Consider the following 13,641-nt stretch of genomic DNA (forward strand, 5'->3'; position numbering starts at 1 on the left):
AACTGAGCCTGTGGGTTTATTTTAATACAATCTTACAAATTGCTGATGATAACTGAAAAGCTTTTGTGTCCAGAGCTGGTTTGCATGCGGGAATTGCTTAAATCTCTCTCGGCCTATTGCATTCTCATGTTCTTATGCAAACAATGAAACCATTACAGAGCCCAACACATGCTCTCTCCCCATCTCATCCTGTACAATCCTTCTGCTGTGCCTGAAGCAGAAAAGAGAACCTCTGCTCCATGTGAAAATCTTGGGGAAGAGAATGGCCTGGATCTGCTTTCCTTTTCCTGCAAAATAATTTCTCTGCCATAAATTTGTCATTGAGAGCCAAGGGAAGATTAGCTCGTGTGGAAAAATGCGTGTGGGGAAACAGTGGAGGGAGAGACTGGAAAGGGCTGAGTGGACAGAGGGACCAGTAGATGGACAGATGGATGGATGGACAGATAGATTGATGACGGATGAATGGACAGTTGGCTGGACAGGTAGACAGATGAGTGATGGATGGATGAACAGTTGGATGGATAGATGTGGCAGGTGGATGAATGGTTGGATGGACAGACAGATGTGTGGATGGAGGGAGGGCTGGCTGGATGGACGGACAGACAGACAAACGGACCTACATCAGGAGCTGGGGTCTTTCCCATGGAACAGCCTTGGGACGAAGGAGGAGCTTTGGGAGTGATGCTGATCACCTGCCTGCTGTTCCTGGGCAGTGGCTGCTGTGCTGTTGTGAAAAAACCTTTCTGAGAGCAAGGAAATGTATCCAGACACCAAGGGGGCTCCAGGGCTTCTCAAGTCATTAAACAAATTAAGTTATTTAGAACATGGAGGCCCCAGATGACTGGGTGTGAAAGCCCTGCAGGCCTCTGTAATTGCTGTGCGGAGGCAGCCCTGGTGGGTGGGAGGGTGTCAGGGGATTTTGCCTTCTCCTGGAGTAGTCCCAGCCAGGTTTGGCTCCCTGGGGCTCTCTGGGTCTTGGTGGCAGCAGCACCCTATGCTGGGAGGCCTGAAGCAATGCTGTGGTCCAGCAGGTGCTGCTGTCCCTGCCCTCCTGGTGTGCTGCATCTTCAGCTGGGCTCCAATCCCATGGGGGTTCGCTCCCTCTGACACCTGACAGCAGCTTTCCAAGGGAAGATGCAGAATTCCTGAACATAGCTGCCTCTTCCTTTACAGCGTCAGACGTGCTCTGTGTTTAGACAAGATGACAAGCTGATAAGGCACCGTGCTGCAATCTCCTTTGGTGAGCTGTGAGCAGGAGCTTCCTCTGGGCTGGGATTGCACAGCATCCTCTGGGCATGTTCTGGACGGACAGAAGCATCCCCAAATGTGTCCCCAGATGTGTCCCCACACTGTGCCACTGCACTTTGATGGCACCTTCACCTGTCCTATCTTCTGCCCCCAGGATTTTGGACAGCCACAGCCCATTGATCTCACTAGTTCTCTCTCAGCAGGTGACTGAAGGTGCTCTGAGAAGTGCCACCATCTCCTAGAAGCCATCAGCCCTTCGTGTCCTGCTGGTCACGACATCTCCCGGTTGCGTGCGCTCATTTTTCCTATGGGGCAGTGCTGTGGGAGCTCAGCACCCTAAGTGCAACGCAGCAACGTGTCCTGCGAGTTGTGCTTTGCCAAGGGTTAAGGGCCAGGGGATGGGGTTTGGCAGCGTCTTGGCCACAGCATTCTGCCCACACCCTGGGCAGCGTGGAAAAAGCCGGTGAGAGCAGAGAAGTGGCCGAGGTTCCTCCTCCACGGGGGTGGCTTCTCTCTTTTTCTTTCTCCCTCCCCCTCTCCTCGAAGCTCTCAGAAACAAGTGCTGTTTTATGGCAGATAGTTTACCAGCTGCACAAAGGCGGCCTTGTGAGGCTGAGCTCCAGATGTTTAGCATTTCACAAAAATCTCATCGTCAGGAACCTGCTTCGCCGGCGCACCAGCTGAGCCGCCTGGGAAGAGCCGAATCGCAGCCCTGCAGCCTTCTCCTCTCCTTCCTCTGCAGCTGTTGGCAGATCCTGGCCTCGTGGTCCAAGATGGACCGGGCGCATCCTTGCTGATGGGCAGCCCTGGGTGGGAGATGATGCAGGAGATAAGGGTTCACATATAAGGGTGAGGGGTGCAGGTCTGGGTGCTGGGCTGAGTGCTGTAGAAGAGCGATTGGCACTGCTCCATCCCCACCCCATTCCTTTCACTGCAATCCCTTAATTGTTTTGGGGAGAGAGGAAAAAAAAAAAAGAAATCACATGACAAAATACAGGGAGATAATTACAGTCAATTGCCTTCCTCTTATCTCCAGGGAGAGCACGTATGGCAAATAAAGCCCAGGGAATTAATGCTGGTGTTGACCGAGGCTCCCCGGTCCAGGCAGTGAATGGCAGGAGGGGCTGATTTACTGCCACTCTTTGCAGCTATATTCGGTGTTTTATTGCAACTCTAATTACTGCTCCCGTCAGGATCTTGCAGTTCCCTTTGCCACATGCAGAGGATGGAGCAGCCCTGGTCACAGCAATGCTCTGCACTCTCCCTGTCCTGCCCTGCCATGGTGCCATGCCCACAGGAATGTGTGGCTGGTTGGGTTTGCTTGGCTGCCTCCCCAGACAGTGGGAACTGGGGGAAACGAGGCTGCAAGGTGCATCCATGGGTGCAAATATCCCAAGGACACTGTGCTTTCAGCAGAGCAGGGCTGGGGGAGATGGTGATGGGCAGAAAGATCTCACCTGGGCAAGGCAGAACTCACCCCAGGGCTCGCTAGGATGTTCCATCTTTGGGATACAGCATGAAGATGTTGGAGCATGGGGACAACTGGAGAGTGCATGCCAACTCTAGCAGCCCCATGTCCCCAGCATCCCCCGGTCCCCAGCAGCCACTCATTCTCATGCAAAGCCTGTAAGGAGGAGAGAAGGCACCCAGCCACTGGGGAGCAAAGACGGGCAATGAAGTAATCCTCCCCCAGCACTCGGAGCACATAAAGCACCGTGGAGCACAAGTGCCTCTCTGTCCCCTCTCTTTCTTCTCTTTCCCTTTAATACTCTCACTCCTTTGTCCCCATGCATTTGCTCCTGGTGCTGCTGGTCCCTTTGGGCTGCTCTCTGGCTGCCCATCCCCACAGGACCCTCTGTGTCTCCCACTGAGGTGCTCCTGGTGCCACCTGTTTTCTCCCTTTCCTTTTCTAGGACACCTGATTTATTTATTTTCTTTATTACTATTATTATTATTTTGCCACTGGTTTAGGGTCTATTAAGTTTACTCCTTCTTCCCCTTGCCCTGGGAGACCTGGTTAATGAGTAACCATAGCGTGCTTGGAGGCAGCTGTCTCAGACAAACTGACGGAGACTTTTTTGGAGCTGCATAAGGGAACGTTTGTTCTGCAGCTTCTCAATAGATCCTTGTGCAGGAGGCAAAAAGTGTGGGGAGAGAAAGAAAGAGACACTAAATCACGGGGCTCCTTGAAAATCTCGCTCAGTGTGTGTGTGTGGTTTTATTCCTCGTTATAATGGATGTTCAGTGAGTCACCTTTTCGAGCTCAAATCACGAATTTCTGTGGCAGAGAGCGCAATGTACTTCTAACAGCATTTCAGCCTTAAAGGTCTTATAAATTAAATTAATATAAAACTCAGCCCATAGATACGCTGGCATGGGGTCAGCATCGCATGGGTTGGTGTTCTTTGCCCCACTCCCTGTGCGGATTTGGCCTTGTGTTCCACCCAGACCCTCCCATCACTTCCATAGGGGGGCATTTGGGAGCTGAGGTTGTTGGGGTCAATCAGACCCTCACGGTCCCTGTGTTGGGATGCCCAGGTGGGAGCTGGAGGATCACTGTGCCACAGGGCTGCTGCGTGCCCTTGGGAACAGCATTTAAACAGCTCTTCCCTGCCTGGGCTTTGTCACTGTGCAAACAGGTGACGGCTGTGTCCTTTGTCCCACAGCCTTTCTTGGAGGTGGAAGGGATGTTGAGTGTGCAGAACTCACAGCAGCTGCTCTGGCATCGCTCCCTCTTCCAATGGCTCCTTCATTTCCCAGACACCCACGTTTGCTATCAGCAGTGATTTTCCCCCTCTCCCTCCCAGCTCTGTGCACAGAACCCATTGATGCTCCTCTTGTGGTCACCCAGAAACAGGGAGAAAACCAAACCCACGTCACGGCACTTTGTTACAAAACCTCAAGTTGTTTTTATTTTATTTTATTTTATTTCTTGAACTTTGGGGTTGGTTCAAGTTTTGGGCAACGATTCAGGTTGTTTTTGTTTTACCTGAAATGCAGCTCGCCGTTCCCTGGAGCAAAAGCTCTTTATTGGCCCTCACAGACATTTGGCACTCCTGGTGAATGAAATAAAAAGCTTTTTGTTCCCATATTTCAATATATCACTATATACTTAGCCCATGTGGGGAGGGTATCTGGAGGGCAGAGGACTTGCAGAGGTTTCAGAGCGCGTGTCTGATGGGAGCTCATTCCCACACCTCCCTTCCCATTTCCCCTTCATTTAATCCATGCTGTGCCTATCTCTAATCGCCCTCCCCATGCGATGCTGGTGCTCTGTCAGCCCTGTAGTGCTGCAGCCCCAAAGCCAGGCTGAGAGCACAGAGCACCATATGCATCCCGAGCCAAAATCCCTCCTCTCCCCATCTGCACAGAGGATTTCCTGCTCTTAAAAGCTCTCACAAACAACTCCGAGCCCCATGGCTGGAGGCTGCAGGTTGCACTGATCCATGTTCTGCAGCTGTGGGGCCAAACCCCTCCCTCCTTCCTCAGGTGCCCTGCAAGGATAAAGGATGCTTTCAGCTGGGAAAGCACTGGTCTGCTGTGACTTGGGAACATCTGGCTGACATTCTGAAGCCTGCAGGCTCTCATGTAATGATCCTCATTCCCTGACCTGCAGCATTTTATCTCTCTCTATGGTGACTCCACTCCCTGCCCACACCACCCTTGCAGGGCACTGTTCTAATTAAACCTCAAGGCTTTGCTCCCTTCTCCCCTCCCCATCCCAGCAGCTGCTGAGGAATGCGGGGCAGGAATGCTGTCCTCTCACAAGGAGCTGGGAAGGGGAGGTGGTGGCTCTCCCATAAAACAATGTCTTTGTGTTTGCAGGATCACAGGCACGCAGGGCCCCGTTTCATGCTCCAGCCCTGCTGGGTGCTGGCTCACCTGGCAGCAGCACACAGCATTCAGCATCTCCCAAACCTTTTGCACTTACTTCACGCTCTTGTAAAACTGGAGTTGGGATCCTCCAATAAATCAAAGCCAAGCTCTGCTGCAAGCAAGTTGATCACCTCTGTGCCAGCCCTGTGCTCAGAGCTGCATGGAGCTGGGTGGGCTGTGAGCAGAGCCTTGCCCATGTTTTACAGTGCATTGCTCCATTAGAGTGCATCACTCTGTCACAGTGCATCGCCCTGCTACAGTGCTTTGCCCTGTTACAGCATACTGCTCCATTCCAGTGCTTCACCCTATTTCAGTGCATCTTGTGTCCTGTACGCATGCTTCTGGAGGCAACAAGAGCAGAAAAGGAAGCAAAGCTTCCCAATGAAGCTACCAAAATGGTAACTTGCCTGGAGAAATCCAGAGCCATCTGAGCAGGTGGTTCTGTGCCACCAAGCTCTTCGTCTTCCTGCTGATGTTGGCCCTTCAAAGACACAGCTCCAGTTGAGAAGCCTTCTCATGGACTCCAGAGGACGTTGGGCACTCATCCTGCCTGTGGGCACCATATGAAGTGCTCCCTGCACATCCTGCCCAGCTGGATGTTACTTTGCTCCAGTTCTGGCTCTGTCCTTCTGTGCATATAGGACCAGGGCTGCCCCATGAGCAGGGCTGAGCAGGGCAACAGGAAGGGACACCTGGGGGCTGCAGGGGCTGCTGCAGTGCCACGCATAGGAGCTTTTCCCAGCACTGCTCCTTGCTGCTGGTTGCACTCCGCTGCTTGCCAAACAGGTTTTAATTTAGAGAATGCGAGGATGAAAAAGCAGCACAACCCCTCCTCCACAGCATTAAAATTTATATATATTTTCCTTTTAATATACCATAAACGATGACCTTTTACCTCCCTCAGAACGCAGCCAACACAAGCACAACAATGTGATTTGTGCAGCATTTCAGCTGCGGTTTCTTCAAGAAATTCATCTGGTCTCCAAGCAATTAAGGGAAGGGAAGCATTTCCACTCCAGCTTTGGGCCCTGAAAACCTGCCAGGAGGTTTTCCCCCTCCCTTTTCTCGCCCTCTTTCTCCCTCAGCCCCTTGCTCACTTGTCCTACAACACTCCTGCGGTTTCACTGCTGTGGTTTCCCTCCTGCAGCAGAGGATGCAGCCCTTTGCAGTGCAGGTGGGACGTTGGCTCCCAGCCCCTGTGCAGCCACTGGCTGGGAGATGGCTCACCCAGACCGAGCCTAATGGGATTTGGGGGAGCATATGGTCACCTCCCCCCCCAACCAACACCTTCTGTACTCTTCACCCTCTCCTTTGCCTAAAATCTGTCTGCAAAGGGGCTGTGCAAAGCTGTTTGTCCTCCCATTGCCACCTGCCTTCTTGAGGTCTCCTTTGGGGTATTTTCCTGTACAGAAACGGGGACTGAAGTAAAAGTGGTCGGGGGGGAGCACAGAGCAGAGGGGAGATGCGTGGGGAAGGATCAGTCCCATGAGGGCATACAGGACAGGCTTTGCCTGCATGGAGCACGCTCACAAGGATGGGCCTTAAATCAGCCCGCACGTCAACAGTACAGTTAATTGCTCATTCATCCCACAGACGGGTTAATCATTAATTTAAATTAATAATTGGGCCAATCATTAAACTAAACAATAACTAATACACGGGACAATTGAAACGATCACTCTCGGTGCTGAGAGCTCGCCGGCGTTACTCATTGACCCGCAGTTTATGGGATGGATCCGCCAGGGGACGGAACGCGGTTCCACCCCCCCCCTCCCCGGACGCACGCATAGACGGAGGGAGGGAGGGAGGAACGGGGGGAGGCGGCTCCCGGCCCGGGGGAGGAACTACAAGTCCCGTGAAGCCGCACCGCCCGCCCGCCCGCCGCCAGCGGGGCTTTATAAGCGGGGAAATGGCCCAAACGCCGCAGTCGGAGCATCTCTGGGCGCGGTGGTGCGGGCTCTGTTTGGGCACGGAGCGGTAGCGATGCCGGACCGATTTTCCCCCCTCTACTCGCATCTTCCCCCCCCCCCCCCCCCGAGCATCTCGGGATCGTCCCCTCCGGGAGATGTGAGCGCGGATGATGGTGGTGGGGTGATGCGGCGGCTGGGAGGCGGCCCGCTGAGGTAGGCTCCTCGCTTGGGGTCGGGGGAGGGGAGAGTGGGGTGTCGGGGGGGGTCCCGGGCATCTCCTCGCGGTGCCCGCTGCCCCTCCGATGGGCTCCGGCCCTGGCTCAGCTGCCTTTGTGTCCGGGTGGCTTTGGGGTCTGCGGCCGGGGGATGCTCCGAGGCTGGGAGCCAAGGGGCTGGGCTGGCAAGGATCTCTGTAAGAAAAACCATGAAGGTATTATTATTATTATTATTATTATTATTATTTTTAATGTTTTTAAAAGATTTTATAATTTTTATCTTATGACTTCTCCCTTTCCCACCCGTGGGAGAGCCTCTGTAGAAAGGCTCTATGCTACAGAGGGGCTGTGGGCAGGTGCCTGGCTGGGGTAAGGGGAGGCCCTGAAGAGCCTCAATTCCCCTTTCCCCCCCTCTTTTGGGGACCTAGGGCTCTTCCCCACCTTCTCGTGCTGTATACACGGAACTGGGGACACTTGATGAGGGTGGGTGATGTGAGGTATCTGTGATGCACAAGAGCACTTTTGTGTGAACGCTGGAAAAAACATGAATGAGTCCCTTCTCTTGCTCACTACAACAAAAAGACCACACCAGTCTAGACCTGCAACCAATAACACACAAATTAGTGCTGTCTGCTCCTGGGGATGCAGTGCACTGAGGACAACGCCAGCCCTTCCTGTTGGAGCCCACTGATCCGTATGGAGGGTGAGGGATATGTTTGGGGAGAGGATTTTTGAGGTTACTTTGATATAAACAAGAGGAGCTTTTATTGCCCGGACATTGTTAGTGTTGCTCTCTGCTGGATTGGAATGCATTTCCTCTGAAGGGTTTTGAGATGGGAGGAATTGCTCTGCTCTCCTGCTAATTGAGACATCTTTTTATAATCACAGTCCCAGCTGGTGGGGTGGAAGCAGGGGGGAGAGGGGAGCTGCTGAGTAGTGACTCAGGCATGGGGAAATGCTGCCTGCTTTTAGAAGGGCAGCTTTCAGCTTAGTGGTGTATGTGAGGGCGCCTTCCTCCTCCCCAGTTTGTTCTGTGCTGTCAGACAGGTGATGAGATCACTGATGTCCCAAAGCCACCATGTAAAATTATGGATGGGTGGGAAAATCTGCACGCCTCCATCCTCCCACAGATGTGGGGTCACACCTGTGCTCATGGGGTGGCAGTGTGGGGCACAGGGGGTGTTGCAATGCTTGGGCTCTCCTTTCTCAAAGGCTGTGGTGCTAGTACTGCTTGGACTTGTCTTTCCTATTGTGCTGCTTGTTTGCTGGTTGCTTTCCATGTGCAGATCTCTAAACCAACCCCTCAGGTTTCATTCCGTGGGTTGGCAGGAACCTTTCCTGGGGTGCTGTTGTATGGTTGAACCTCAGCAGCCCTCTGACAACAAGGAAATAACTTCTTGATGAGAAGAGGGCCTGTAGCCCAAAGTGTGAAGCTGCACAAGCATAGCATGTGTGAAGAGAAATGCAATCCACGTCTTCATTGGCAGGGGGAAGTTATAGCTACCATTAGAGCCATGGACATTCATGGTGTCTCCTGAGCAGGGAGGGCTGTGCTGCAGGAGTTGAGTCTCTGCAAGGTAGGGCATGGGGAAGCTGCTGGGCATGGGATGTGTTGTGCTGCTGGCCGCCACCTGTGGGTTCAGGTGGGGTTGGTGCTGATTGGGATGTTGGTGCCACAGCTGCAGTGTTGGCAGCACTGATTTACTGGCTCAGACCTTCTTACCTGCAGCAATGGGGAGATAGAGGCCATGGTGGAAGTGACCTAAATGGTTTAAACCACGAATCTCCTGGGCTTTGCTAGGGCCAAGTCCCCCAGGTTCACCCTGCAGCCTGAGCTCTGGGGAAGGCAGCTTCACCCTTTGGGTTTGGGAGAAGAGAGCTGCCCTGAGCCAGAGAGGATTGGTGGTCACAAACACTTGCAGGGGATGTAAGCAGCTATAAATTAAGCTGTGGGTTCAGTATTTAGAGCAGCTCACCTGTACCTGACTGCTTCAGTGCAATGCAGCTCTGTGGGCTGCAGAACAGCGAGGGCTCAGAGGACATTGGGACCAAGGCCTCTGAATGTAGTGAAGAACAGCAATGAAACATAGGAGCCTGGGCTCTGAGGGCTGGACATGGGCATGCATTCCTCTTGTGTTTGGTTTCAAATACACTTAATATAGGAGCATTGCTTCCCCTCAGTGGGATGGGTGTTTCCTAACAGCAATTGGCTCATCTTTACCAGAGGGTTTGAGATGGTCTCTTCTATCCAGGAGAGCATCCAGACTTCCAGTGATCCAAGTGCCTTCAGTGTGGGGAGATCAGATGTCTCAGATCCCAGACAATGGGGGGATAAGGCAGCAGCACAATGCAGCTGCTGGGGGCTCTTCTGTTTGACCTTCCAGTAGAAGGGAACAGCAACAAAAGGGAGGGTAAGGAAAGCACGGTGCTTTGCCAGTTACCGAGGCCGGCCAGAAAGTTATAATGGCATTACAAAGGGCAGCCTTGTTCAGAGTGGCTTATTTCATCAGAAAGATGAATTTAAAATAATAAAAGGGGCAAATGCTGGCGTAAAGTCCCCTCTGTTAGAGTAAACACTGCAGGAAAACCCTTTTATTAGGGACTTAAAGGAGGTAGTAAATACGGTTGGGTTTTGATGAGAACTCTTAACACAGGATTAGGGTTTACGGGGCGTTACCATATTAGCCCCTGGGGACGGAGCTGGGTTTTGTGTGGCTTCGTGTCCTGCTCTGCTTTCAGGGCTTTGTTTTCTCCGCTTTTCCTGCTGGGTTTTCCCTCCTGTGGTGGCAGGCAATGCAGTTGGAGGGCTAAAACCCAAGCCTTGAAGTAAATGTTTGATTCCCTGGGTAGTTATGGAGCTCTCCTGCAGAAATGGAGCTCAGGGTGGGTTTCAAATCTGGACAGGCTCTCTGCAGGCCCTTCTTGCTGTGGTTTTGTTCTTGCTTCTTGCCCCTGGAGCTGTCAGTGGTCTGGTATAGCTGCAGCAGAACTGCCAGTGCTCTCACAGAAGGCAATGCTCAGTGGTGGCTTCCAGTGGAACTCTAAGACAACCTCTAATGCACTGTGACAGCAGGTTGCTGCGTGCTGCGCGCTACTGCATGGAGGCTTTGGGTTGGGAGAGTGCTGCAGGGAACTTTCCTTTGGGATATGTGTTTAATACTGCTTTTTGGCAGGTGGAACTCTTCTGCTCATCTTCCCATGCCGATGAGCTCAGTGCTGGGGTTGGTTCATCCCTGGGTAGGCAGCACCTCTGGGAGGGAGAGGAGCAGCACCTGGGTGCTGCTGACACCAAGAGGCAGCCTGGCTCACTCAGAGCTCCGTGCCCAAATGCCTATTGGTGGGAAATAAGCTCCAGGAATGAAGCTGGCAATGACTTGTCTGTGTTTCCAAGACAGGAAAACACTGCTTGGCTGCTCCTGGGAGCCCCCCAGCAGAGCCTGTGGCTGAGTGCTGGCACCTCAATGAACAGCAGGAAAGCCTGGTGACTATGGGCAGGTCTTGCTTGCAGGGGGGGTTGTTCTCCATCAGCCCTGCTTTGAGGCCAGCTGCAGCTTTGTAACATATGCTTTATTTGGAGCACATGGTGCCAGTATCTCCTCTTTCCTGCACGTGAAGGAGGGCACGGTGCCCCCCTCTGGGGGGACAGTGATGAGCAGGGCTAATTTTGGGGTGGAAAAGCAGCCACATTTGGGTTGTGCTGCAGTGCAACCTGCGGGTGTGTGCACTGAGCATCCTGCTCAGACACAGAGGGCATCAAGAGCTGGATGTGGGCACTGGAAGTGTTTGGCATACAAGCATTTGATGCAAACACTGAATTTTGCTGTGAGTAGAATTACCTGGAGCTCATCAGCCAAGCTGCAGTGGCATCACAGTTCCCTTGGAAAAAAGGGAACCGGGTGGTGATGGGTGGCCCCAGGTCCTGTGTGTCCCAATGGCAAACATCACATCTGCCCAGCTGAGGGGGAGGGAGGGCTTCCAGTTCAACAGCCTGGATGGGAAATAATGATCCCTTTTCTATAGCTTCTCCAATTGTTCCCAAAAATCCTTTTTAAAGGGAGGAAAGTTCCTTCCTTCCTTTCAGCTCCCGGTATCTTTAAGAATTCACTCTATTGTGGCCCAGGACAGAGACCCTTCTATGAGGGCTGCATTAGGCACTCTTCAGAGGCCCCCTCCCCTGTGCCCCCCCGCCCCATCCCAACAAACCCCCATTCTCCTCTGAAGAGGGTCCCTCTGTCTAACGCCAAGTAACTCTTAAGGGTAGCATTTATCCCCGGGCACTCAGCACACAAAGAGTGCCGGAGTGTCAAATAAACTCACTCCAGCCTGCAAAGAGAAGAGGAAGAAAATACAAAACCCCCTTTATTTCCACCCCTGCAGGGAAACAAATACGGACTTTGTGCTGGAGAGCAGCAGCGCCCTAACGAAGCGGGGCAGTCCCAGTGTATCCCCATAAAGTGCTGTGCATGCTGCAGTGCTTGGGAGCGTGGAGCCATCAGACAAGTGCTAAATCAAAACCCCTCCTAAGGAATCCTGTGTGCTGCAGTGACGGCGTTCCAGTGACTTCTGTTTGCTTTTGAGGGAGGATGATGCTGGGTCCCCTGCCAAGGGGCATTGGGGTCTGCAGACCCACAGAAGGGCTCAGCACAGCTCCTGCTGTGCTCATTTCATCAGGGCATCCTAGCAGTAGGGGAATTCTGCTCCCTGCCCCACTGCAGGGTGCTTGGCTGTGTTGTCCTGCCAAGGAATTGTCCTCTTTTTGTAGCTGGGTTGTTGTTTCTTATGTGTCAGACCTGCTGCAGGTCACTGCTGTTCCTTCATCCTGACGCGTGTTTCTCTGCAGGTTTTGGTACCTGCCGTCGCTGATGGGCAGATGGATGTGATGGCTGTTGGAGTGTCCTTTGTACCTGGAAGAGAGGAGGCACAATCAGCCTGACCGTGTGTGGGTTTGGGACTTTTTCCCACTTGGCCAAGCAAGGAGGATTTATCTTGAGACTTCTTCTGTCTGCTGGGATATCGCACCTGGAGCCCTCATGGACTGCCGTGGGTTTTGGATGCACCCTTCTGCCTGGAGCTGGAAATGTGTGCTGCTGCCAGGTGGCCACAGACACCTGCTCCTCTAAACCTGCTGGATTATTTCTTTTGGCATCACTCAGCCAGCGTGGCAGCTTTTCCTCAGCTCGTGCAACTGCCTTTGGTGTTTGAGATCACCTGACTTGCAGATGTAGAAAGCTGCAGTTGCAGCCCAGCCTGCAGACACCTCTCCTTTTTGGGCTACTATTTCTCAGCATTGCAGCACTTTGGGAGAAGACCCCGTCCATACACATGTGTGGGAATGTCCTGCTGGTCTCAGGTGAGTCAAGGATTTGATTTCCTTCTTTTTTTAAGATATTTTTTTCCTACATTTTTGGGAAAGGAGGCGAAATCTAGTTACCTCCTACTCAGGAGCAGTGGAGTAGATAGAGGTTTGCTTTGGAAAGCTGACATGGCTTTCATCTCCTACTTCAGTTATCTTTTTAGCACTGTCTGAGCCTGAAATCTCGTGCTTTCTTTCTGAGGTTGCTGCAGAATAATGGACAAAGCAGTGGGAGCACAGCATCCTGCAGGCAGGTTTCTCTTCCTTTCCCTGGAAAGGGGGAACCCTGCTGGCTTGCTGTGCTTGTAAGTGTGTCATAGAGGGTGGTGAGAGCTGTGGGGGGTGCTGCCACTTGTGGGGCTTATTGGGAACGGTGTGGGGCTCATCTCAAGGGGGGGGAAGCGAGAGCAGGGAGGTGAGCTGTAAGCCTCCTTGAAACAGCAAATCCACTTTGGAGAAGGCAGGGGAATGCTGGAAAACGATGCCAGGCCTTTGGTGTGTGTCTTTATTTTTCCTTTGGGCAGGTTTGTGTCTTCAGTGACATCAGCAGGATGCTGAGATGTGCCCAAGGGGCTCTGCAGGAGGAGCTGGGGGTGGGGAATTAACACAGGGATTCTGGTTGTGCTGGTGACTGTTGTGCTGAGGGAGAGGGGCTTCTCCTGCTGTCCTGGAGGGTATTTCCTGGGGCTCTGTGCCCCAAAGCACCTCAGACTCCTGTGCCATCCCTCATGGTCCTTTGCTTGGGCCCTGGTCCAGCCTTCTGTGCAGCCCATTGCCAAGAGGGGAATGCAGTTGTCTTGTTTTGGCTTTCCTCTGAGACCAACCCGCTGATAGAACATAACTTTCATGGTTCCTGTGTGCTTTGGGGAGGATGTTCCCCTTCAATCCCTGTTTACTGCCCAGGCTATAAGCCTGCAGGTGCTCTGTTGCTTTGAGCTGAGGTGGATCCTATTTATTTCTGGGTTACGGAGCAGAAATGGCTTTCTTGAGATAATGCTGTGGCTCACCCTGCCTAGACTGCTTTCTGTCACGTGTTTTC

At 52.7% G+C, this 13,641-nt stretch overlaps 1 long non-coding RNA gene across 1 annotated transcript in view; it reads left to right on the top strand.

Moving 5' to 3' along the window:
- Nucleotides 1–6,980: 6,980 nt before the first annotated feature.
- The window catches only part of LOC125702224 (uncharacterized), a 39,585-nt gene continuing 32,924 nt past the window's right edge, over nucleotides 6,981–13,641 (top strand). The window contains exons 1-2 of the long non-coding RNA XR_007380489.1: nucleotides 6,981–7,247; nucleotides 12,090–12,599. This is a non-coding gene — a long non-coding RNA (uncharacterized LOC125702224). The remainder of the gene's footprint in view (nucleotides 7,248–12,089; nucleotides 12,600–13,641) is intronic.

The sequence above is a fragment of the Lagopus muta genome, chromosome 18, assembly GCF_023343835.1.
Source record: "Lagopus muta isolate bLagMut1 chromosome 18, bLagMut1 primary, whole genome shotgun sequence".
Lineage (NCBI taxonomy): Eukaryota > Metazoa > Chordata > Aves > Galliformes > Phasianidae > Lagopus > Lagopus muta.